Source organism: Pogona vitticeps, chromosome 4 (genome assembly GCF_051106095.1).
Source record: "Pogona vitticeps strain Pit_001003342236 chromosome 4, PviZW2.1, whole genome shotgun sequence".
Classification (NCBI taxonomy): Eukaryota; Metazoa; Chordata; class Lepidosauria; order Squamata; family Agamidae; genus Pogona; species Pogona vitticeps.
This window is the reverse complement of record NC_135786.1, coordinates 88,808,024-88,835,293: the sequence shown is the minus strand read 5'-3', so window position 1 is coordinate 88,835,293 and position 27,270 is coordinate 88,808,024. Positions and strand designations below refer to the sequence as shown.

Genomic DNA, 27,270 nt, shown 5'->3' with positions numbered 1-27,270 from the left:
AGAAGTGGCTTCCTTATCATATTTTCATTAAAACATCTTTTCACCTGCTTTGGTCCCCCCACCCCATGTCTTTTTCATAACCTGCTTCGTAATCAGTCTTATTAACGGAGAACATAAATATGATTTATTATGGCCTGATAATGGAAGCTGCGTGGTCCAAGAGAAGGGATATATTGTCCTTTGATAAAACGGCTCTTTTCTCTCCAATAGAGCTCTATCATGAGAGCATGCAGAATGTAGTGAGTGATTATTTCCTAAGGATGAGTGATGGCAAAACCCTACAGAAAATTCTTCTTGTTGGTCATGACAGCCTCCGAGTGTCCCCAAATCTCACTGAGTTTGACAACCTGCAGACACTTTTGATGAACTGTATTCTTCAGTCAGAGACAGCCTGTCTGGGAGGAGAAAAGGGAACCTTTATCGTCTGATCTGCTGTTATTGTCTTGATCTTTTTATAACCAATCTCTAATGCACATGAATATAATATCCTTTCACGCAAGTGCCAAGCATAATAGAAATGTAGTTAAAGGACCCCTTTCCCCCTCTTATGTAAATGTCCTAATGCCGTAATTAGAAAAGATGGTTTGTGAATGATAGGAGCAGAAAGGGTAATCAAAATGTTATAACATTATCTCTCTTCTTTAAAGACCAAAATCCCTGCATTTGTGGCAGATACTGAAATCCAGCTGAGACTGAAGCCTTTGCCTAAAAGAAAACAGCTTTCAGTAGGATGCGGGTGTTATATTTTCATAAAGCAAGCAAATGGCAGCTGGTCTTAAGCCAAAAATGATTACTTCACTGATAGAACTTGGAAGAAAATGAGTATCCCACTCAAAAATCCCTGTATGACTGTTAGCAACAAGAACAAAGGGCTATTAATAAGGCGCAGCACTTGGACAAACGGCTCCTCAAACCCAAATAAAGTTCTCCAATAAATCTCTCTTTTATCTACTCCCCAAAGAACAAACACAGCAAAGCCCTTTTCAATTAAAAGATGCATCCACAAGAGTAACACCCCTATTTTTCTACTGGCTTATTTGTCTGACAATAATGAGAGATACAGTACACAAATAGCTTTGCTATTGTTCAGTAAACCAAGGTATTTAACATTTCGTTCCATTCCTCCACAACATGGAACTTGGGATGTGTCATTGTTCATTGTACTTCTACTTTTGCATCACAGTTTAGCACAGTGCTGACAACACATGCCTACAGGCTATATGCAGCCCCCCCCATGCAATCTTCAGGGGCCTAAAGACACCCTCCTGAAGCCCCAGTACCCTCTCATTCACACTGCAAAACCACTTGCTCAGAAAGTTCTTTTCTGCCTTCTGTGGGGTATGAGAGGCAATTTGAGCTGCTCCCTACATCCCAATTTTAAAAACAAATACTGGCCATTGGAATGTCCAAAGGAGCTTTTAAAAATAGCATTTTAAGGGGGGAGGGATCTAAATAAATAAATAAATTCTGGGGATTGCCCACCACAGATTCAACACTAGGGTTTTCAGGTCAGCAGCACCCCATTCCCTGGAAAATCAGGAAATGGCTGTATGGTCTTTGAAACAATACAAATGCAGGAACAGGTGATACCTTTATTGGATCATTAAGAAAACAAAACAAAATAAAAAACAAACAACATTGAGCGATTATTTGTTTGTTTGTTTGTTTGTTTGTTAGATTTATATACCACCCATCTAGAACGTGTCTACTCTAGGCGATTTACATATATCATAAAAATAAACTAAAGTAAAATCCAGATTAATCACAGAGTCCAAGATGGGAAAAGAAGAAAGGGGGGGGGGGGAAGAGAAAAAAAGAAAAGAGGAGATAGGTAATGACTGTCATTAGGTAATGATTGTAGGGGAAGCCTGCCTGTATAGCCATGTCTTTAAGTTAGTCTTGAAGACCCTCAGCAAGGGAGCCAGGCAGATCTCTACAGGTAGGTTGTTCCAGAGATGAGCAGCACTGCCATGAAGGCCCAATTTTTAGTTTTTTCCCACCGGGCCTCTCTTGGTGTTAGGCTCCTCAGCCGCCCGGCCTAACTGGAGCAGGTGGTACAGGTAGAACTAGGAGTAAGAGGGTGCTCTGCCAGGTATCAAGGGCCTAAACCGTTAAGGTTTGTATGTAATAGTTAGCACCTTGAAATTGATGTGGAAGCAGATAGGTAGCCAGTGTAAGGCGGCCAAGGTGGGGAAAATATGGTGAAATCTTTTCATCCCTGTTAATAGCCTGGCCGCAGTGTTCTGGACCATTTGAAGCTTCTGCATCAGTCTCAAAGGAAGCCCCATGTAGAAAGTGTTACAGTAGTCTATCCTTGAGACTACGAGAGCATGGACTAGTGTGGTGAGTGCCCCTGCGTCTAGATAGGGATGCAGCTGGGCTATCCGCCAAAAATGTAAATGGGCAGACCAAACCACAGATGCTACCTGGGTCTCCATGATAAGTAGTTGGTCAAGATGGACCCCAGGACTGTGAAACGAATTCTTTGTGGTGAGAGTCACCCCCACAAAACAGAAGAAGTTCTCCAAACCACTGACATCAAGGCTCCCCATCCACATCTTGTCCAGGTTCAACCTCAGTCCATTCGACTGCATCCATTGCAGAACGCCCTCCAGGCAGCGCCCAAGGGATGGAACGGTATCCACTGCAGATGGAAAAAAGGAGATGTAGAGCTGGGTGTCATCAGCATATTGATGACACGAAGCTCCACATCCCCGGATGACACCCCCCCCCCCGCGGCCTCATATAGATGTTAAACAGCATTGGGGAGATGATCAAGTCCTGCGGGACCCCACAACTGAGGGACCATGGGGCTGATACAGTCTCCCCAAGCTGAAGTCTCTGGGGACGGCCCTCCAAGAAGGACCAGAGCCAAGGAAGAGCAAGGCCACCAATCCCCAACTTGGAGAGTGCCCCCTCTGGAGGATACCATAGTCAACAGTATCAAAGGCAGCTGAGATATCAAGGAGGACAAGCAAGGACATTTTGCCCTGTTGGCCTCCCTAAGTAGGTCATACAGCAGGGCGACCAATGTCGTTTCCATGCTGTGGTGCGGCCCAAAGCCCAACTGAAATAGCTCCAGGGCATTGGATTCTTCCAAAAGAGCTTGTAGCTGGTTGGCCACCACCCTCTCAACTACCTTGCTAAGAAAAGAAACATTGGCGACGGGCCTATAATTGCCAACGTTGTCTGCCGCCAAGCTCGGTTTCTTTCTAATGGGCCTAATGAGAGTTTCCTCAAGAAGATATCCATTTATTATTTCAGTGGCCCATTCAGTTATCACTGGCCTCGCAGCTTTGATTAGCCAGGCTGGGCAAATGTCAAGGGAGGAGGTGGTGTCTCGGCAGTGATCAAGGACCTTGTCCACCTCTGCGGACATCACAGGTTGAAACTGAGTAATTCTCAATGGACAAGGCACTGTGCTGGATGTCTCAGCTCGATCCACTATTTTCAAATAGGGTGCAAGATCCCGGCGAAGGGCCTCCACTTTTGATTTTTAAAATGCTGCAAATTGGTTACAGGAAATGCTAGATAAAGGCCAATCATTGTGACCAATTCCGGATAGGTCGTATACTATACAGAAAAGTTCTGCCTGCTGATTGGATGCTTCACTTATCCAGACAGCGAAGTAAGCTTCATTCATCTTCTTCGGACTGTGCATCAGGTTCTTGTGGGTAGTTCCAAAATTATATGCTTTTATTAAAGTCCCAAAGTCTTTTTGGAACTACCCACAAGAACTTGGTGCACAGCCTTGAGAAGATGAATTATCATTTGTATCCCATTCCCTGAGACCTAAGATCAAAGGGCAGGGCTTTACGATGTCATGGGAATGGGTCCTTCAAAGATTAGAAATTCAGGGCAGGCAAGGTTTGGGAATGGGCGAGTCATTGTGGAAATGAGCACACTGTGCGTTGTGGACAACAAACAAAACAGAACAAGGAAGAGTTCAAAATCATAATAATATCCATCTGATTATATAACACATCAGCCCCAAATCTACTGGGTGTTCATGCAGGCAGATGAGAAAATGTCCCCACCATCCACAACAGTTCTCACCATTTGTAGTAGAGTTTGTATCTCATGTTGTATTGCCTATGGCAGACATGGCCAGTGAGGAAATTTTCCTGGCCTTATATTGTGTTGGGGCTTAGAGAAAGCTTACTGCCAACTCACAGAAACTATTTTCCCAGGCCCTATACCACTACTGCCAGGCTGTAATAAGACAGCTCATGATGCTGATGGTCCACTCCCTGCCTTGCCCTATATGGTCCAATGGACTCAATTGGATGTAGCCACTGGCCAATCTCCTCCCCTTGCTCTGCTTTTATTGTGGCCCACAACCCACATACAAATAATGCTGTGCTGAGCAAGTGAACCCTTACACCAGCTGGGAAAGCGTAGAGATGGGTGTCCAGGTTTTTCTATGAAAACACTTGCTCCTCTTCCGGTGTCACCCACCATAAATTTGTTTCCCAGACAGGAGGTGAGGAAGCATGCCACGTCAATTCCTTGAGAGTTCAGCCAATGCCATGTGAGCTGTCCACCCTACATAACATCAATGTACATTTTAATTCCTAAAGCCAAACAGTTATTATTCATCCACTTCATACAACTGAGAAAGCTGAATAAGCTGTATAATCTTTGGTCCCTGAACAATGAGAAAAAACAAGAGCAAGAACCAAGTTCTTATTCAAGGGGATATCGGAACTATGTTTGTTTGTTTTTTACTGCTTCATTTACCTGTGATGGAGGGACATCTCATTTCAGGATGCATGACATTTCAGAAAAATATTATGAATGGCAGTACACTGTTCAGCTCCTAAGCTACTTGTTGTTGGCTGGCCTGTGCGCTTTCTTTATATAAGGATCTCTAACCATCCACCTATAGGGTGACATTTAAAGGCTAATGCAAGCAGGTCCAATATGAAGTTAAGCATGCTCAAGCCAAATGAAGTCTAGAAGCTTCTGCATGCTAAACACTGAAGGTTTTGACTATGGCTTTTAATTTGCCACACATTCGTGAATTCAAGTGTCTTTGTAATATCCCAGTCCTTCTGTGACATCAGAGCAGCTATCCCAACGGCAATCAAAGGGACAAACAATGCCCCTTCTGTGTACAAAACCTCAGGTGGCATCAGAGGGCACAACCTTGTTGCTAACATTAGTTGCAGCTGTAATTGAGCTTGGCTAGTATCAGAGAAGTGGATATTGCATTCCACTGTGGAAGCAAAACTGAAAAATTACTTTGCAATCAAGTGAGCTGAGTCTTCAATATTAATGTAAAAATAGTGACTATTCAAGGTTAGTTGCAATAAAAGTACCTCTTAAAATGCAAGAAAGTAAGTGATGTAGTCCTGACCCCGGTGTATATTGTCTATAATGGGTCCCGTCTGTGTAAGCTTCAGAAGTATCACTCTTAATGTTGAGTGTAGCTTATATCCTGAAGGATATATAGTATCAGAGTAGCTGTCAACTCTAGTCAGTACTTGTATTTGGGGTTCGGTAGAGCTGGTAAGTATTAAAACTGCTGACTTATCCTAAACCATTTTTTAAAAATGTGTCATTTATTGTTCTTCTAAAGCAAAATTACATTGCACCAGGAATGTAGCATACAGAATTAATTTCAACATCTTAGAACGTCACAAATCAAAAATTAGATCAATCCGAGCATACAACATTAAGCTCCTAAATTGTATTAAAGACCCAGTAATCAACAAATGAGACAGAAAGGAGCAACATAAGAATTTGAAGAGAAAGGGGGGATTGGCATGGAGTTCAAAGAAGCAAGGATTTCAAAAATCAGAGCTGGGCAAGTTTCGGCTTGTGTGACAGAGCAGTATATCCCCCCCCCTTCATCATTTTTCTTTTCTTAAAGGATCTGAGGCATACAGCCTTAATTATGCCATCAGATCCACATGTGTTGACAACTTTTTAAATGTAGAGTACTCCTGGGCTTATATTGCACGTAAGCCTGTCACTGAGGCACCAGATGTGCAGAATCACCTCTTTGTTTTTACTAGCTTCCAGAAAAATGGAAGGAGTCCTTTTCTCCAGTGGCCAAAACAGGCTTTTATAGGGTAGAGTCCTTCTAGTAGCAACTTCCCACACTTCCTTTCTATGGTCTCTCTTAACAATCCACTGTTGTTAAATGCTACTAGAAGCAGACCCAGGCCTACCACCACAGAGGGTGAGCCAGCTGCTTCAGTCAGCCAGTGATGGGTACAAAGCAAGGGATTCTTAGTTATGGGATTTATTTGAGATATTTGAGAGAGTTTGCCCACACATCCCATATGCCTTGCACTGCATATGTGCTCCTGGCCTTAGGTGAGGAGGCAGTGTTGTTGGCTGCTCTGCTTCAGGCAGTATAAATAACTTGGACCCATTTTGGTTAAAAACAAGAACTTTTAATGTGTGGCTGCTGTATCTGTAACATAAATATTTGTATCAAACAAAATAAAAATAAAGAAGACAAAACTTTTGTGGCAACTTAAAGACTAATGGGCACATTTGTTTCTTCTTTATTTTTTTTTTATTTTGCCTAATATGTTAGCACAGACTAACATGGCTGCCTCTTCTAAAACTACAAGAGATATCCATGTGGCATTCGTGAGGCATTCACGGCAAAGAAAACAGTAAGGGGACATAAGATGGCAGAACAATTCCATTAGACGTTGGAAAAGTAGCTGCCGATATGGGCTGTGGAATTCTGGGAGACGTGTTCCCAAAAAGTCACTTTTCTAAGCTCTGTGAGGTATAGGCACGCAGAGGTCCTCTCATGCCCACATAATGGTTGAAATTGTGTTGCTTAGCATAATAATTCACACTAGGGTAGGCCCATTGAATCAGTGAGAATCTTTTAAGTCAATGCCTCCATAGGTTCCATTGGCTTAAATAGGCCTATTCTAATTGTGGCTTAATTAATTAATTAATTAATTAATTAATTAATTAATTAATTAATTAATTAATTAATTAATTAATTAATTAATTAATTAATTAATTAATTAATTAATTAATTAATTAATTAATTAATTAATTAATTAATTAATTAATTAATATGCCGCCCACTCTACCCAAGGGTGTCTGGGCGGCTTACTGCACACCAACTACCTAAATCCAAATGGCATTATCCATCAGTTGCTACAGAAATACTAGAATAGCAGCAGGCAGCTTTTGAGGATTTTAGATGGGGTGGGGCAGGTTTCTGTACAGAGAAAAGGAAGGTGACTCCTAACAGAGCATAGCAAAAGAATAAAACTGAGGGCCTTTCCAGACTGTCCATTTTGGATGTGGGATGGATCAGGCTACAAAGGATCTAGTGAGGTCTGGGAAAGAAGCAATGTGCTATTTAGCATGCTCCTTCTGTTTGAACAGCAAATGATCACCACCCCCATAGCCCATGGTCACTGAAGGACTTCCTCTGATTGTCTGCAGAGGGTCAGAGGAAGTGAATTTTTTTAAAATGTTACTCCTCTCTCCCTCTGTCAATATCATTCCATCTTCTCCCTTCCCCTTCCCTGCTTCCTTTCCCTCATTCTCCTCCCACTTTTTCTCTCCCCGCCCCCAGAATCTGCAGCCACGATGGCAGAGGCTGATGGAGGCTGCTATCTTCAGCCTAAACGAGTGTGCAAAAAAGAATGCATGCTGTACTACTGGGCCAGAAAGGTGTGTGACAGCTCTTAAAAGGGAAGGATGGATCATTCTAAGTAGAAACATTGTGGATGAGGTCATTTTTTCTGATCTAAACTATGCCATCAGTGATCCATATATCATATATATATGCCAGGACAGCCCTCAGATAGATCCCAGGAAGCAAGCAACCAGGGACAACTAACAGTACTTTAGTGAGGAAGGCCAAGGGGGAGGCCCCTAACAAAATGTTTCATTTCTGGATATAGGTATATATTGGTGGACCTTCCCAGCATCCTTCAAGGAAGACAAGAGAAAGGGACTCATAAACAAACAGAAGAAAGTAAAAAAGGTAACAGCAAATATGGAAGAAGAGACAGTTCAGTAGTAGTGACCTGCAAAGTGTGTGCCATGTTTGTGTTTGTGCCCGAGAACAACATAGCATACCTGTTCAGCAGGTGCAAACTGGTAACACTGTTTCAGGAAAAATGAAAAAACTGGAGGAGCAGGTGGCCAGGCTTAAGGCTATAGGAGGAGATGAAGGATACATAGACAGAACTCTTGAGCAGAAGCAGCGGTCATGGGAGAGACAGAAGGTAGAAGAACAGCAATACAAAGCAGAGGATCAGAATGCTGAGAACAAGCATAATGGAGGAAGCACCATGGAAAAGAGTCACAGTTAGGAGCAAAAGAAGAAGATCCTCACCAGTGGCATTGCAAAACTGCATTCAGTTTCTTGAAGATGAGTCTGGCAGGCAGCATGTACAGGAAGACATATAGGAGACTCCATGAGAAAGGCTGAAACTCAGCCAAGATGAACTCACACCCTATAAAAAGAAGAAAAAAGTAGTTGTAGTAGGAGACTCCCTACTGCATGGGATTGAAATTGAAAAATGCCAGGAACATCCAAGGACCCACCAGATATGCTATCTTCTTGAAGGATGGATTAGAGGTGTAATGGAAGGATTGCTACCACTCATAAAACCCACAGATGTGTATCACTTTCTTCTCATCCATGGGGGGGGGAGAGAGAGACAGCCAAGAGGAGTCATGAAGAAATCACATCAGACTTTGAAGCTTTGGGAAGGAGAGTCTGTCATCCATCCTGCCAGTACTCAGAAGAGCAATAGAAAAAGAAAGGAAAATACTCAAGGTGGATGATTGGCAATGAAGGCGATGCCAGTGTGAGGGATTTGAATTTTGAGACCAAGGGCTATGCTTCCTGGAAGATGGACTGATACCCCACAAGCACTGGGAAGAATGTGTTTGGTCACAGTATAAAGAACACCACCATGGGGGCTTTAAATTGAACTGGAAGGGTAAGGGAGACTCAAGCTCAGAGGTAAGGACAGATGAAGACTTGTGCACCATAAGAGAAACAGACCAAGCAGCTTTAATGGGGGCTGATAATAATCTTCATAAAAATGTATGACGTAAAGCAGGCCACAAATCACACAGTCTCCAGTGTTTATATAAGAATACCGGGAGTACGGGAAACAAACAAGAAGAACTGAAACTCTTGGTTTAGCAGGGCAAATATGACTTGGTAGGGATAAATGAAACTTGGTGGAATAACTCCATGACTGAGATACAGCAATTGAAGGATAGAAATTGTGCAAAAAACCCCAGAAATAATAGAAAGGGAGATTGAGTTGCAGTATATGCCTAGAATACATATTCCTGCATAGAAATGCAGGAAGATGAGCTTGGTAGTCCCCTTGAGAACATCTGGATTAATATAATTGGGGCAAAACCAAGAGAAACATAGTACCTAAGGGGAAAAAAGCCAAATGCACAGTTCTAAGATGGGTGATACTTGGCTCAGTAATACTACAAGCAAGAAGGATCTTTGAATTGTAAATCACAAGTTGAATATGAGTCAACAGTGCAATGTTGCTGCAAAAAAGGTCAATGCTGTTTTTGACTGCATTTGTTGTTATTTAGTCGTTTAGTCGTGTCCAACTCTTCGTGACCCCATTCGTTGACTGCATTAACAGCAGAGTAATCTCCAAATTCTGTGAAATACTAGTCCCCCTTTATTTGTCACAGGTTAGGCCTTACCTTGAGTAATGTGTTCAGTTCTGGACACTGTACATAAAAAGGATGCTGACAAACTGGAACAAGTATAGAGGAAGGCAACAAGAATAATCAGGGAACCAGAAACCAAACCCTATGAGGAAAAACTAAAAAAGCTAAGCATATTTGCCTTGAGAAAAGACTGAGGGGAGATATGACAGCATGTTTCAAACACCTGAAAGGCTGTCTATATGAGCACGATTTGTTTTCAATCATCCCAGAGTGCTGGACATGTAGTAAAGGGCTCGAGTTACAGGATGCCAGTTATTTGCTGAAAAATTTCCTAACTGTTAGAGCAGTACAACAATCAAACCAATTACCTTGGAAAGTTGTGAGTGCTCCAGCACCGGAGGCATTCAAGAGAAAATTAGACAACCATCTCTCAGATATAATTTGATTTGGATTCCTGTATTGGACATGGGTTATCCTGTGATTCTATGAGTACATTTACACTCAGTCTTATATGACTATATAGACTATCATATAAATTGCTTCGACACTTCTCTGTATACATTATTTACTCAATATCACATAAAGAGTTCAATGCACCTTTTACATGCTCTTATGGAAGTTCATAATTGCAGACTTTTCAGATAGCTTATTTCTTCTTAGACAATAACCTATAATGGTTCTTTCAAAGCTCTTGGGCTTTTATCATATGACATCTTAAGTAAGAAATGTTCCGTTTCCAATTCATTGACTAACAGAAGGCAACAGCACTTTACAGCAGTTATTTGTCTACAAGTTCAGTACAGGGAGCTTGCAAGCTTGTTTTAAAACAAGACCTCGAGTGGTATTTGCTGGCCTAAACTTCCTGTCAGCTGTTCTTAGAATTATGTCTCACCACTGTTTCCAAGATGAAATCCTTCCATAAATATAGATTAATAATTTCACCAATAAATTATCAAAATTTAGCCTATTGAGAAAAGAGTGTGATATTGAGGAGAAAGGCGCCTTAAGCAGCTCTTCTGAATTCTAAAAAAATTAAAAAAGATACACACAAATGTGTATTGGTAACACACAAATCTGTGTTTTCTTTTATCTTTTTCTTTTCTTCTTCTTTTTTCCTTTTTTCCCCTTTAGCCATAGCTTGGGAAAATAACTTGTTTTGAACTGTAACTCCCACAATCTTTCCAGCAACATGGACCCTGGCCATGCTGGTTGGGGAACCAAAAAAGTAACTTTAAAAGTTCTGAGCCTACCTGTCAGAGGGGCTACAGAAACAGAAGCTTCATCTGGGCTTCAAAGCATGCCATGGACAATAGTATACAAAAGACAATCATATCTTTTGATCTTTGTGATAAATGTGGTAGTGATAAAACGAAGAAAACATTACATAGCAGTTGTTAAACTATGGGGGGGGGGTAGATTGTCCTAACGATATCCACAGACCCAGGCTAACTGTTTGACTCCAGGGGTCAGACACACAAGCTAAGAAGGGAATAGGATTACACCATTGTATATCATCATGTGTTGACTACATTTACTGCCCTACAGTGTAAAGGTGCATCTATTTGGACTGTATATTTATTCCACATTTAAACCATAGTTATGTCTGCTGCCTTTGAAACCCATACCACTGTAGCTCTGTGAGATGGGTGTTAAAATTCCCAGTACCCTCCCAAGCCATTGGTAACTTATGCAGAAACTGGTGCTTGGAATCAGCTTCACTCAAATTAACAAATATTAGGAAATGAGAAAAGATTAGGTTGGCTACCTCCAAGTACATCACCAGGAGTGAGGGGAAATAAAACAAAATGGTGTCTGGGGAGAAATGAAGTCAAGTCTAGGGGTATCATTCTCATTTGAAGAAGCAAAAGAGGGAAAAGGGCAAGGTATGCTAGCAGTTGTTGTAGGTTTTTCGGGCTGTTTGGCTGTGTTCTGGAGGTTTTTCTTCCTAACATTTCGCCAGTCTCTGTGGCCGGCATCTTCAGAGGACAAGAATTAGAACTCTGTCTGTATTCTAGTGTAGTGTGTGGGATAGTTGAATATTTATAGCTGTGGGATCGGCTTTTTGTCCTTTTCAGGAGATTGAGTGATTATGGTGATCAGGTTGTTTTTTGTTATGGGTGTATTGTTGTGATAAGGGGGGGAGGTGATCTGTCACTGTGATGGATGGGTGTTAGCTAGTCTTTTGTGTGCAGTGATCACCGGTCCTTGTGGCTGGGTAGAAACGTTAGGAAGAAAAACCTTCAGAACATGGCCAAAAAGCCCAAAAAACCTACAACAACCATTGGATCCCAGCTGTGAAAGCCTTCAAGAATACACACTAGGAGTCTCTAACTCTATAGCTGTTGTCATCTGGAAGTACACAGTATTTGCAACACATGTGGTTTTACATTTTTCTAGTTCTGATAAGAATAATTTCCAGGATTCTTTAAGAAACCCATGGCAGGCATAAATTAATAACACAGTAATGCTTTGAGTATCCTACAGACTGAGGACCAAATCATATGTAACATTAGGCCTATTTTACCATAACCTACGCAGTTGTTCTCAACACATTTAGAAGGAAACAACTAGCCCTTCCTCTTTCTACCATCACATGTTCAAAGAGGAGAAGCTCCTTTAAGCTCTACATGCAAGCAAGAGCCTACTCACGAGCATGCATTTCTCCCCTTTAGACATATTGCTCTCCACAGGGAGAATGTAACAGCAGAGGGGGGGGCTAGTCACTCTTCTCTAACCATGTTGATTACAATCATATATGCAACAACTGAATATGATTGGTATTTGTGTGCTTGATTTCAGGTGATTGGTACTTAACATACTCATTTTTTCTCTGCTACAATCAGATCAGGATTGTGGCATAAAGGAAGTGATAGTGAATCCTTTGGTCCCATATAGATTGGCTTAAACCCAGCTGATCTTTCCCCTGGTATGGAAGCCAACATTGAGAATTTCTTCCCTGAAGCAGACAGCAGCCGTAACTCTCACATGGATGGGGACCATGACAAGAAAAATGGGTTGAAGACTCCATGCCATGGTCCTGTTCTGAACTAGTTTCTATACCAGCTATTTCATAAGCAAGAAGCATGCCCTGGAGTGAGTCACCAAATCAATACCATGTCTATTAGTGCAAGATCAACAAAACTGAGCGACTTGTGATAAAAAAATCTTATCCCCAGGATGTTTATCAAATAAGACTTTTAGCTGTCCTGGAATATTTTTTGCCTTTATTATTATTGTTCTTACTATTATCAGGCAAAGTTGTCATATGGCGGCACTGCTGGATAAAATGGGAATGCTTTATGGATTTAACTTTAAGCATCCTTCATGGAAACTTGCATAGCAGATCATTTGCATATTCAATACCAGTGACAATTTACTTCTCCCATCTGAGCAGGGCTTTCAACTGTGCCACTTGAACTAAATTAATAAACAGTAATTACAGAATGTTGTGCGAGCTAGCTGTTGATGTTGAGCAGATTCTAATCAACACCTTCTTTTAAGGGCCAATTAAAGCTGAATGTATGCAATATAAACATCTTCTTGTATTTAGACATGAACTACAGAACAAGTTAGGGGGGAATTTTTTTAAAAAAACGCAATTACAGCAAGTTGGAGATGATCGAATGGAAAGGAGCACAGTTTTGCCCTCACACTCCATGAGTGAATTACCTCACATTACCAAGTATGTGTCTTCCCACTTTAACTCTTCTGAGTTTTTTTGCAATTCATTACCACCAAATGTAGTAGCTACTGAATCATGTTGAAGCTGAACCAGAATCACTTTACAACACAGGGTAGTCTGAAGTTTCTCAGTGGGCAACATTCAACACAGAGTAGAAGTGGGCAAAATTCAGAGGTTCAGGGGGCCACACATGCTTCTCTCTGGACCCGCGAAGGCCATCCTGACACATATGCCCCCAAATATTTTGCTTCACAAGGTTCCTCCTTCTTTCCAGAGATTGTGGGAGGCCATTTTGCCAAGATTTTTCACCCCACAACCCGGTTTGTTTATGATCTTGAATAGTCACTTCTGGCTTTGAAAGAGGGTCCCTTTGAACCCAGAAGAGGTTGACGGGAGGCAAAAACATGGTGGAATTGCTACTGCATTTCCTAGAGTGTGCAAGGGGCCTTTTAGATGATGATGATGATGATGATGATGATGATGATGATGATGATGATGATGATGATGATGATGATAATAATAATAATAATAATAATAATAATAATAATAATAATAATAATAATAATAATAATAATAATAATAATAATAATAATAATAATAATAATAATAATAATAATAATAATAATAATAATAATAGAACAAATGGGAGTTGGGGGTGCTGATTTATGTAGCCTGTGGACCACACTTTCTCTATCCCTGCCACAGAGAGAATAGCTAAGTTCTCAGCAGGGTAATATCTGTACAGTACTACAAACTTAAATTAAGATTATTTAATACACTCATTCCATGGAGAGGCTGCCTGGATTGCTATTTATAAACTGTGCCCTCCCTTTTTATCCTTTTATTCCACCGTTCCCCTAAAAATTAGTACAGTACTCAAGATGGATATCAACCATATACTGTATACAAAAAAACAAGTTAGGGAGTAAAACTATTAAAACCATCACAGTAATGAATAATCATTCAGTCATCCAGTAATCAATAATCATTTGATTATGTATTATTTATTTATTTCAACAACCTACATTTCCATTATTAAATCGTGTGAGTTATTAAAATAAATAAATAAAATTAATTGGCTTTGCTTTACATGCAGTGTCAAAAACAGATTTATAAGAGGTAAACTGAAGCAAAACAGATACAGATAACAAGAAAATAGACCAGTGATAATATTTTTAAAAAACAATGACAATAGAGTTCTAAGAGGGATTCCAAATGTGGGACCTTGAAGTTGCTAATCAACTACACAGGACGAACAGGCACCTAGCCACTGTCTTTTCCATTTCGCTATGATATACTGTACTTCTATTGAAACTGTATCAACATTGTCCAAAATTGCAGCTGAACAATTAGCATATGCAAATTCATCTTCATTTTGAATGGCAGCTTTTCTCCTTTTTGGCAACATGTAGGTGGACGTGTGATTTCTACCTCAACAACAATCCTTCCTCAGCTATGAGAAAGAGAACAGAGATGATGTCACACCAAATGTTCATGTCTGACCTTCTTTTCCTCTGAAGCATTTTTTTTTCCTTCAGACCTGCAAACTAAAGAAGGGGTGATAAAATTAAAAGCTGATCTTTACTAATTATTCTCCTTTTTTATGAGTTCAGCTGTGAGATTCCAAAGGAATTGAAAAACTTTCACCTTAACTGGGGCTGGGTAGCCACTCCTCCTAGCAAAGTTCCTTTCACTAATTAATTAGATCCTAACCCCATCTTTCCTTTCGAAAAGAGGCCACTGCTTTTCATTTTTTGGACAAGTGTTCTTATTAAAGCCAAAAGCTGGTTATTTTTACCTCTCTGACATCACAAGACAAACTCCTGGGTCTCAACACCTCTCTGTGTACATTCCACATTTCATGCATAACTCAAAGGGGGTGATTAGCCCAATTAAGTTGACAGGAATTTCAATAGCTTGAAAAAGTAGATGACATACAACATACCATCTCAATTGATTTTTTTAAAATGAAGATTTTCAGTCCTGCTGTGAACTATATCATTTCATCAGCTTCCCCTTCCATTTTTTTTTTTAGTTGTCCCATGAAACCAAAGAACTAGAACATATTCGTGAAAACATTTGTCCTGTTTTAACACAATTAGTTCCTGACAAAGGAAAAGAAAAGAAAATAATTGAATTCCTGGTAACTATCTGGCCTGAAGATTTTTATGGTAAGTTGCAGCATGAACTGCAAAGAAGAACAAACTCTGTACTGCTGATAATACTGCAGTGCTCTCTCTGTTTTGCTCTGGATCATCTTAATCTAATTAACTGTTTTCAAAATTGCTTCTGTCAAATAAAAAAGTTTTCACAACTTTTTCGAACTATTTCACTTTTCACATGAGGCTATTTTGCTTGTGGGCCTCCACTAGTTATGTGATCCCATATCCACTTTTCCAATGTAATAGAAGAAGGTGGGCTAACTTTACCATGAGGAGTAGCCTGCCAGGGCTATCTCTGTCTTTTTGTTTCATTTTCTTTCTTTCTTTCTTTCTTTCTTTCTTTCTTTCTTTCTTTCTTTCTTTCTTTCTTTCTTTCTTTCTTTCTTTCTAGAATCAAGTGCATAAAGGAATTTGATGCCCATGTCTGACTGAAGACGTTTGGCTACCTGAGGGAAAGGACAAGATGGCAGAGAGACACATCTACACACCTTTTGAATACTGGAAAAAAAGCAGCATACGCCAGTTATCCTCAAACTTAATAGCCATTTATTACATACAACCTGTTCAAACACAAGGGCGATCGCTGGTTTTTAAAAGGAGCATTAACCACAGAGCAACTGTGCCCTAGATTATTCGTCCAGCCATATAAGCCCACGATTGTCTTCACCTCTGAGTAGGAAATGGAGGCCACAATTGTTCTTAATGGCTACTGCGCCAAACTGAAATCATTCCCTTTTGTTCTCTCCATGTTGCTAGCTAAGGTAGCTTTCTGAGCTTGCATGCTAAAGAGGCAATGTGCAACACCAACTGCAAGCACAGAAGCCACCTGGACTATCCGAAGTGACAAGTGACTCACCATTCAATGTTGTCAATGGGGCAGCATCCTCCAGCTCAACTTAGGCCGGCACCCAGAGAATACAGAGTTCAGAACACCCCCTCCCACCTTTCTTTTACCACCACCCAGCCCCCTTTTAACAAAAAATAATCAATTAATAATTTGAAACTTAAAATCAGTAGAGAAGAGTAATTAGATGAATTCATATTAAAAAGAAGCACATTTGGTAGTAGCTGTTGTTGCCTGAGAGATCTTAATTTCTAATAACAATATCCCTCACAGAAATATGTATAGATGGAGTGTGGGGTGAGGGTGGGGGGAATTCTCTTCATGAAAATCTCAGTCTCATCCATAGGATTTCTTCACTTCCCTCTAACAAAGCATGCTCCCCAGTTTGGGAACCAATGGCTTAGCATCTCCTCTGGGGAGACAACTGTTCCCACCATTCCCACATAAAAGCATGTGCACTCATTGAATTTATTGTGGATAGAATGGCTGCTTACAGTTACAAGGAAACATGGACTGAAAAAAAAAATCACTGCCATTGAGCGTTCCATTTCCCTGTAGCCTCCTACAGACATCTCCTAGGGCATTGGGGAGTTGTTGGCAACAAACAGATCCTGAAGAGTTAGCAAGCTGATATAGGGGAACTGTGGCCCTTCAGCTGCATGACCTCACTTACTCTTCTAAGGTTGGTTAGCTCTCCTCAACACCCTAAGAGCCATTTGGGCACAGCTGGCTGACATGCAGGAGGGGGCTTAGGCACCTTCTGGTGCCAGTTCAAGATCTTTTAGTTCCAGCATGTATCTGGCTTGCCAGAAACTGAATTTATTTATTTATTTATTTATTTATTTATTTATTTATTTATTTATTTATTTATTTATTTAATATACTGTCCTCTTCAAATTTATTTATTTATTTATTTATTTATTTATTTATTTATTTATTTATTTATTTATTTATTTATTTATTTATTTATTTATTTAATATACTATACTGTCCTTTTCAAACTGCTTTTGAATGCTGTCACTGACTCCTGTTGCTCTTGTTTCCAATATTTCTTCGCTGATATATTTTTGTAGCTGTTTTTTAAATCTGTTGTAAGCGGCCCTGAGCATTGTGATTACAATGGAAGAGCAGCAGGATATATATTCTGCAAATAAATAAATAAATCAAGTGCCGTTGTGCAGAACAGTTGAGCTTCATGATAGCATAAATTTGGCATGTAGTTACAGCATTCGCGTAAATGGAGAAGAGAGAAGGAGAAGAACCAATTACATGACAAGGCAGTCAATACTGTCTGTTATCAACAATTCATACATGAGTGCTTGAGCCTTATGGGAATTGCTTTAGTTGCCAACCACACACGAGGGAGGCATCCAACAAACTAACAGATAGAGGGAACAGGGCTTTGCAGGGGGCGGGGGGGGGAAAGTGTAATAACAGAATTCACTAATACAAATTATGAAGAATTCCATTTAATTATGGTGATCAATATAAATGATAGAATATCTGTGAAAAACATAAGATGCCTGAAACCAATTAATGGAGGGAATCTTAATACACAAGCTAAACTGGCACTTTTTAAGTAAGCAAACTGCCTTTCTAAAATGTGCCCAGAAATAAGATGACTTCTAATCCAGCAGCATCCCATTTCCTGAGATTCCAGTACCAACAACTGAGACTGGAAGCAGCTCCTTGTGATCAGATGGAGCTGATCTTTATGATTGTACAATGTGGTGTGGCAGGCAAGAGGTGGCAAGGGAGAGCCTTCTTCTCTCTCAGTGTTGTGCCACAGCTGCCATGGCTTGTACAAGAAGAAAAATTATGAGTTGCAGTGCTGATGCTCCGCTCCTGGCTTTGCTCCAAACAGCAGGATGGGACCACCATCAGCATGCCCAAAAGGCAGAAGCAGGGCATACTGAGCAGAGAGCAGGTGGTTACATACACTTAGGCCCACCCTGCTATTTTGGAAAACAAACAAACAAACATCACCATGCTAAGCCAGTGATTCTTGACAACAGCTGGGAATGGATGAAAAGGGGTGTCCAGGCTTGCCCTGAAATTTTTCTCCCTACTTGGGGAATTGGTATACAGTACTTACTTACTTACTTACTTACTTACTTACTTACTTACTTACTTACTTACTTACTTACTTACTTACTGTGACAGAATGCCCATGTCTCTCCTGTCACTCATAGCTGAAGCTCAAGTGCAGGAGCCTATGAGAGGACAGGAGGGGCGGAGTCAGTTAGGCAGTTAGAAGGAGAGAAGGTGAAAGAGAGAATGAGAGTGTGGAGGAGAGCAATTGAATAGTCAAGGTAGATAGTCAGGGAACTTGAGAGAACTGATATTATTAATAAGTTGGTTAAAGTGAATAAATTAATAAAACAAATGAGGAATTGAACGTGTAACCAAAGGTAAGAAGTTTTAATGAGTGATTCTACACAATGATTTAAAAGAACATCTGTGATTCAAATTCAATCTAAATAAACAAGTTATGTTGGCAGCAAGTGTCTGATTCAAGTATTGTGCAAGTGTGGATAAGGGTTATCCACTGGTGGCAGCCAATGAAAGAGAAAACGTCGCCAGGGTGAACCTTGGTTTGGGGGGAAACAAACAGGGAACAGTGGGTGGAACGTCACACTTACTTACTTACTTACTTACTTACTTACTTACTTACTTACTTACTTACTTACTTACTTACTTACTTACTTACTTACTTACTTACTTACTTACTTGACTTTTATACCGCCCATCTGGCTGCCAGGGCCACTCTGTGCAGTTTACCAAAAAAACCCCACTGATAAACAATAATATGAAACAATAAACACAACAATCAAAATCAAAATTATACATTAAATAAACATAGACTAGCAATGTAAGTAAAAATTAAAAATAATTAGGATAATTTAAAGGCAAAATGGTGGAGCAAGTAGGATAAAACACCAAAAAAAGTGCTGTGGTGGGATGTTAAATACTCCAGGGAAATCCTGCCTGAAAATCCATGTTTTCAGGGATCATTTAAACTAAAGCATCCCAGTGAAGGGGCCAGGTGAATTCCAGGAGAGAGATTGTTCCAGAGATGGGGAGCAACTGCCGAGAAGGCCCAGTTTTTGGTCTTCTCTTTCTGGGCCTCTCTCACGGTCAGTGTTCTGCACTGACCTCGAAACCTGGGAAGATTGCTTACAACAGGCAGCTCTCATTGGAAGGGGGCGTTCTGCCAGGTATCGAGGTCCCAAACTGTTTAGAACTTTTCAAGTCAGCACCATCACCTTGAAGCTGGCATGGAAATGAGCATGTAGCCCATGCAAGGTGGCCAGAGTGGGGGGACATATGATGGTATTTCTTCACCCCAGCCAAGAGTCTGGCCGCCATTTTCTGGACCTACTGAAGTTTTCATAGCAGCCTCATAGGCAGCCCCATGTATAGAGCATTACAGTAGTCTTATCTCGAAACTACCAATGCATAGACCAGCATGGTGAGGGACTTGGTGTCAAGGCAGGGACTACTTATGCACAAGGATACCAACTCCCTGAGATTTCAGCTGGTACCCAGAGATCTGATAATCCTAGAAAGAATTAAAAGCATTACCGTTGCCAGTTCAGGTCTGGTAAAAACAACTCAGAAGCTCTTGAAATATTTGTTTTACTCCTGCAAAAATTATGGTGTATTCCCAAGTAAGCCCCTCATGCACTTGATGTTGATGTTTTAACCTTGAAAACCATGGAGCACTAGTGAAAAAATACACTCGCCCAATGAGACTGATTTTCTCTCACAGTCCTCCACATCTCTCAACTACCTCCTCCAGAAGGTTTTCCAGCCCCTCAGAGAAAATTGTGGGACAGAGCATGGGAAACTGGTCATCTCCCGGTTGGACTGACAGAAGCCATTCCATTAGCAAAATTACATAACCCAATACAACCCATTTTTATTACAAATTTATTGTGAGATTATCAAAACACCACCATGATGATTTGAATATTTCTTTTGAAAGTTGTAATAGAGAATCATGGATAGATTTTAAAGGTCTTTAAAGAACCAGTTGACTATCATTGTTTCATCTCTTCTGAATACAGAATAACTTTTGATTCCATGTATTTTACTTGTGAATGCTGTTAGTCATATAAGTAAACAATAATATCTGACCCAAGGCATAAGGTGCAAACCTGAACTTGAACTGTCTCCCATCTCTGTAATTGATTAAGTCATCACACCAACGAGGAAGGAAGGAAGGAGGGAGGGAGGGAAGGGAAGTGAAATTTAGTATTCTTTTCTCCTTCCTTATTGAGATACTTAAATAGTGGCTGAAATCCTCTTGTGCAACTTCAGGATTCAAGTAGGATGGCATCATTGTCTTGAGACAGTAATCTTTAATTTAAATTAATTGGAAGCTTCCTATCTCCTCCTAGGGATCCTGAGGCTCCCTAGGGCTCCCTTCACAGCAGCCAAAAATCATCACCATATCACCACTGGTGGTCCCGATCCTAGCAGCAGTAACCTGGTACTGTGTTTTTTTTTTTCTATTAATGGTTTCCACCCTATCCTGAGGCTGCCAAAGACTTTCCTGGGTTGAAAGGGATTCCTAGGGAGTATAGATACCTGAAAGTGGGGTGGGGGGAATAGGATGTTATTAATTAATTTAAATTAAAAATGACAATTGCAGGATGATGAAACTACCCTATTTACATGGCATAAGCTACATTTTAAAAAAGGTGCCCTTTTTTCAGCCGTTGTCATTTCATTAACTCTCAGTCTAATATTACAAAGTAAAAGGCATATTGCAAAGTAAAAGGTAAAAGAAAAAGGTACACGCATGCACGGACGCACGGACGTACGGACGTACGGACGTACGTAGGTATGTATGTATGTAAGTAAGTAAGTAAGTAAATTGTAGAATTGGAGTCTTATCCCTTGCTTGATGCAGGAAATCCAAGACTGTGAAAGTGCTAATGTTATGTGAAGCATATTCCTTTTTTGTCAACATCATTTCATATTTGAATGTTTACTGTTTCTCTCCTCTCTATCTGGGACCAAACAGGGACATAAAGAATTTACGATCTGACTGTTCTGGGCCAGTCTTTCTCCCTCCTTTGTTCTCCCTATCCCTCTTTCCCACACATATACCTGTTGTACCACCAACCACCATGCTTGAGGAAATGGCAGTTTAAACCTGAAAGCTTGCACATAATTTTGTACTTAAAAAAAAAGTAAATTGGCCTCACCAAGGTATCACTTGATATGGCATTTAGAATACCAGTTACCATTTAACATCATTGTATTTTTAATATAATTACTTAGAATAATAATAATGTGCTGTCAAATTGCTTCTGACTTACGGCCACCCTTTCCAGGGTTTTCTACGTAGAGAGTACTCAGAAGTGTTTTACCAGTCCCTTCTTCAATGAGGCCTCCTGGGATTGTGCAACAGTCACACAGGCTGGCCATTTTCCATGATGGCACTGTGAGGAATTGAACTCCCAACCTTCGGCTCCACAATCAGATACCCAGCTCATTGAGCAAGTAACATTTACATTTTATTCCTAGAGGATTACTTTTCTGGGGTCATGACAGGAAGGAATTTGGTCCTTTTTTTCCTTTTCTTTCCTTTTTGTTTGTTTGTTTTAAGTGCATTTTTTACAAGTGTGTGTTTTAAAAGGGGATTAAAAATTAACCAGAAAAGTGGTGTGTTGGTAATAAGTAACATGATGAGATAATATTTTAATAACAAGTAACATCTAATGAAATACAATGTCCCTAGAACTAGAGTTGGCTGTCCAGCTTCTAATTGAAAACCTCCACCAAAACAAACTCTGCCCAACTTTCTGACCAATTAATACCACTGTCAGATATAGAACCAAAAGTGTAGATGGTCCTACGGAATATTCACAAATGGTCTGAAACATGAGAGACACAACACCAACCACCATGACTCAATTGCTAGAAAATGAAGAGATTTTCAGATTTTGAAATCCAGAACTCTTGAGTGTCTGGCGGGGTCCTGCTGGTAGAACCTTCTGATTCAGGACTTGAGACCAGGTAAAGGTAAAGGTTCCCCTTGACAATTTTTGTCCAGTCGTGTTTGACTCTAGGGGGGGCGGTGCTCATCCCCGTTTCCAAGCCATAGAGCCAGCGTTTTGTCCGAAGACAATCTCCCGTGGTCACATGGCCAGTGCGACTTAGACACGGAACGCTGTTACCTTCCCACCGAGGTTGTCCCTATTAATCTACTCGCATTTGCATGCTTTCGAACTGCTAGGTTGGCGGGACTAGAGACCAGACTAGATCCAAATTTGGAAATAAGGAGCAAATCCAGAAGGTAAGAATGGGGCATGGAGTCTGAAGCTGAATGTGTTTATTCCACCTAATAGGGTTAGGTTTAAAATGAAATAAAAACTGCTCTGCAGCGACCAGAAATGATGCGTATTTCTGCCAAATGGCTTTAATCAATCAAATCAAATCAAATCAATCAATCAATCAATCAATCAATCTCAGCTACATCATATGCTCCTATTATTTCATAGCCATCCTAAATGGTGCCACATCCTGAATATATATTTTTGAAAATAAATACCAATACAAATCAAGAGGATATGCTTGTGAGCAAACAGAATTAAGACTGAGTGGCAAATCTCTTTAGACTGTATGCCTGCTCTGTGCCATGGTAGATGCTGTAAAGTTGTCTAAAGGTAATTGGAAAGGGAGAGTAACTGCTATTTATTATTACTGGAAAGTTGTCAATTACATCCAATAGAAATTAATATTCAGATTAGCCTGAGGGAAAAGCCAAGATGCAACAATCAGCAAATGTCTGTTCATCTAAATGCTTCATGAGTAATTGAGCAGTTGTTTGCTAATAGATTTGTCCTGCATTATTATTATTAATTTGTTTTTACAAAAAAAAAACTGTCAAGAAATCCACTCCAGTTTGATCTTCTCACAATTGTGATATGATTTGCAAAACAATTATATTTTACAAACAAAAGCTAAATCTAATATGAGTTTTTTATTTACTTATCCTTCAGCATTATCTCCTTCCAAACGGACATAATGAAAAAATGTTTGGGCTCCAAGTCACATTCATTCAATAGCTGGTTTTTGTTTTTTTTAAAAGCAGACAATGCAACACATGTTGGAAGCCTGTTTTTAAAATGAACAAATGTAATGACACATTGAAGCCATTCACAGATAAGCAGCAGTAGAATAATACTCTGGGCTCCGTCCAGAGCACTATCCTATCACTGCTCAATCATGGATGGCTTCAGCATGTTATACAATTTGTTCTTCACCGCATCCTTCAAAGCTCTGCAATGTAGCTGAGTTACAATGAAGCTCTGTTTCAAAAAATCTCAGACAATTTGAATGGCTGAAAAGAATGTGTTTGTTTGATCAATTGATTGATTGATTGATTGCTTTTTACGCCCATCTAGATTCAGGAATCTACTCTGGGAGGGTTACAGAATACAAAAGATAAAAACAGCATTCAAATAACTTTGTTCATAAAAGCAATAAAGATCAATAAAGAAAACAGGATCCAAGATATGATAAGGAAGCTATGTAATGGCTTGAGCTATGTGAAGCTTGAGTGCAGATGGAGGAAATATCGCTGTGACTGACCAAACACAGCTTACAGCCCATTATCGGGCCTACTCTGTGGCAATACAGCTGGTGAAATGCCAGCATTTCTCCAGCCGTATTGCTTCCTTGGAGTGTCGTCCAGCAGAGCTATTTCAAGTGGTCCGGGACCTTCTTCAGTCTAATGGTTCGTGGAGGTCCCGGACCACTCAGTGGCTCACTGTAACAAATTTGTTACACACTTTGAGGGAAAAATTGCTCAGATTCACAAAGAGTTAGACTCCACTGTTGATGCAGAGCCCATGGTTGTGTCTAGTGCTCCGGACTTATGTCATAATTTATTGGATGAGTTTCAGTTGTTACAACCCGAAGATGTGGACAGGGTGCTTGGGTCGGTTCGTGCCACCACTACGCAATTCCACCCTTGCCCATCATAGCTAATAAAGGAATCTGCAAGGGGAGTGTACACCTGGATCCTGGAGGTCATCATCTCCTTGTTAAGAGAGGAAGTGGTCCCCACCCCATTAAAGGAGGTAGTGAATCACTCACTCCTTTAAAAAGCCTAATCTGGACCCAGGCCTAGTGATCAACTATTGACTACTGGCACACCTAACTTTTCTCAGCAAGGTGTTGGAACGTGTGGTGGCTGAGCAGCTCCAAGCTCTCCTGGATGAAATGGATTATCTAGATCCATTTCAATCAGGTTTCAGACCGGGTTATGGGATGGAAACTGTTTTTGTCACCTTGTTTGACAACCTTTGCCAGGAGACGTGGGGGGGAATGCATCCCTGTTGATTCTCCTGGACTTCTCAGTGGCTTTCAACACCATCAGAGACCTTTGGTAATGGTGTGGGTAAATAAATAAATAAATAAATGAATGAATGAATGAATGAATGAATGAATGAATGAATGAATGAATGAATGAATAAATAAATAAATAAATAAATAAATAAATAAATAAATAAATAAATAAATAAATAAATAAATAAATAAATAAATAAATAAATGAGATGGGGGAAGTCCTGCTGGAAGAACCAAGTCTTCAACTTGTTTTTAAAAATTCCCAGAGGGCGCCAGTCGCATCTCCAGGAGTAAGGTGTTCCAAAGATGAGGGGCCACTGCCGAGAAGGCCCGGTTTCTTGTTCTCTCCTTCTGGGCCTCTCTCGGGGTTAAGCCCCTCAGCTGCCCAGTCTGGCTTGATCGAGTGATGAGAGTAGAGCTAGGTGGGGACAGTCACTCTGCCAGGTATCGAGGCCCTAAACCGTTTAGGGCTTTATATGTAAGCATTAGTATCTTGAAATCAATGCGGAAACGAATGGGTAACCAGAGTGAGGGAGATATGTTGGGATTTTTTCACCCCAATTAATAGTCTGGCAGCCGTGTTCTGGACCATTTGTAGTTTCCGCATCAGTCTCAAGGGCAGCCCCATGTAGAGAGCATTGCAGTAGTCTAAACTCGAGACTATGAGCACATGGACCAGAGTGGTGAGTGACTCAACATCAAGATAGGAGCGCCGCTGGGCAATCCGCCAAAGATGTAAGTGGGCACAGACGCCACCTGGGATTCCATGGTAAGCGCTGGGTCAAGATGGACCCCCAAGTTGCAGACCACACTCTTGGTGGTGAGAGTTGCCTCCCCAAAAGAGAGGGAGCTTCCCAAACCACTGATAGAAGGGGTGTCCACCCTCAGGACCTTTGTCTTGTCCTGGTTCAGCCTCAGTCCATTCTCCTGCATCCACTGCTGTATAGCCCCCAGGCAGCACTCAAGGGATTCAACAGGATCCACTGCTGGTGGAAAAAAGGAGATGTAGAGCTCTGTGTCATAAGCATACTGGTGGCACAAAGCAACACACCTCCTGATGACCCCACCCAGCGGCCTCATATAGATATTAAACAGCATTGGAGAGATGATTGATCCCTGCGGGGCCCCACAATTGAGGAGCCATGGGGCCGATTTATTCTCTCCAAGCTGGACTCTCTGGGAATGGTCCTCCAAGAAGGATTGGAGCCCAGCAAGAGCTAGGCCACCAATTCCCAACTCGGAGAGCTTCCCCAGGAGGATACCATAGTCAACGGTATCAAAGGTACCTCAGATATCAAGCAGAACCAACATTTTGCCCCCAAAAGAAGCAGACCTAGTTCTGCTTCATACATGTTTATGAGTTTGAAAGGCTCTTCGAATGACCCTCTTATGTTTTGAATAAATGTATCAAAAGCTGTTTCAATATCATATACAGTGGTGCCTCGCTTAACGATTGCTTCGTACAACGAAAAATTCACTTAACTATGGCTTTTTTGGAGTGATCTTGTGCTTCACTTAACGATTTTCCCTATGGGCGATTTTCGCTTAACGATTTCGGGACCATGCTTCACTTAACGATAACAGTTTTAGGTCCCCTTGTTTCGCTTAACGTTTTTTTTACAGCCCCGTTTTTGCTATTTTTAAAATATTCTAAAATGTTTTAAAAAATGTTTAAAATGCTTGGAATCGTTAGTGCAGCTAATAAAACCTTCGTTAACTTAATTTGGCTTTGTTCTGAGTCTTTTTGAATTTTTTGTGAATTTCCCCCCCATTGAAATAGGCTTCAATGCATTTCAATGGGTTTCGCTTAACGTTTTTTCCTATGGGGATTTTCGCTTAAGGATGGTAATCCGTTCCATTTGGAACGGATTATCTGGTTTTCAATGCATCTCTATGGGAAACGGTGTTTCGCTTAACAATGTTTTCACATAGCAATGTTTTTTTTGGAACCAATTAAAATCGTTAAGCGAGGCACCACTGTACTGTGTATATATATATATACCCTGCTTCCCCGAAAATAAGACCTAACCTGAAAATAATCCCTAGTATGATTTTTCAGGATGTTCGTAATATGCCTTATCCCCAAAATAAGCCATAGTTAAGAGAAACCCCACCCTCCACCATTGTGCAGCAACCAGAAAAAGATGACATGATTGTATTTGAATAAATGTAGATTGTTTTATAGGAAAAAAATAAAACATCTCCTGAAAATAAGCCCAAATGCGTTTTTGGAGCAAAAATTAATATAAGACCCCGTCTTATTTTTGGGGGAAACACAGTACTTACCTCACAGAAACATTCCAAAGATTCTTATGGCCGGGTACCTAGAATATATTGAGCACATCATCTTTTCTACTGTATATCTGAGCACTGCTCCATGTACACCTAAGACAGCACAATTCATATGTAAACCCCATAATTTCTACTTCCAAATATGTGGAGGGGGGGTACACTTCCTCAGATAGCTGGGTGAGAAGAACAGAATGGAATGGTTGGTTTTTTGTTTTCTTTCATTTTTGTAGAAAAGAACAATACAAGAATACCACATTAGCAGTAGATAA

General features: G+C 40.5%; 1 long non-coding RNA gene across 1 annotated transcript; it reads right to left on the bottom strand.

Annotated features, from left to right (window-relative positions):
• Positions 1–1,437: 1,437 nt before the first annotated feature.
• LOC140706681 (uncharacterized) lies at positions 1,438–26,687 on the bottom strand. The gene is made up of 2 exons (XR_012086485.2): positions 15,766–26,687; positions 1,438–14,883 (listed from the first exon to the last, which is right to left on the bottom strand). It is a non-coding gene; the product is annotated as an uncharacterized LOC140706681 (long non-coding RNA).
• Between the last annotated feature and the right edge of the window lie 583 nt (positions 26,688–27,270).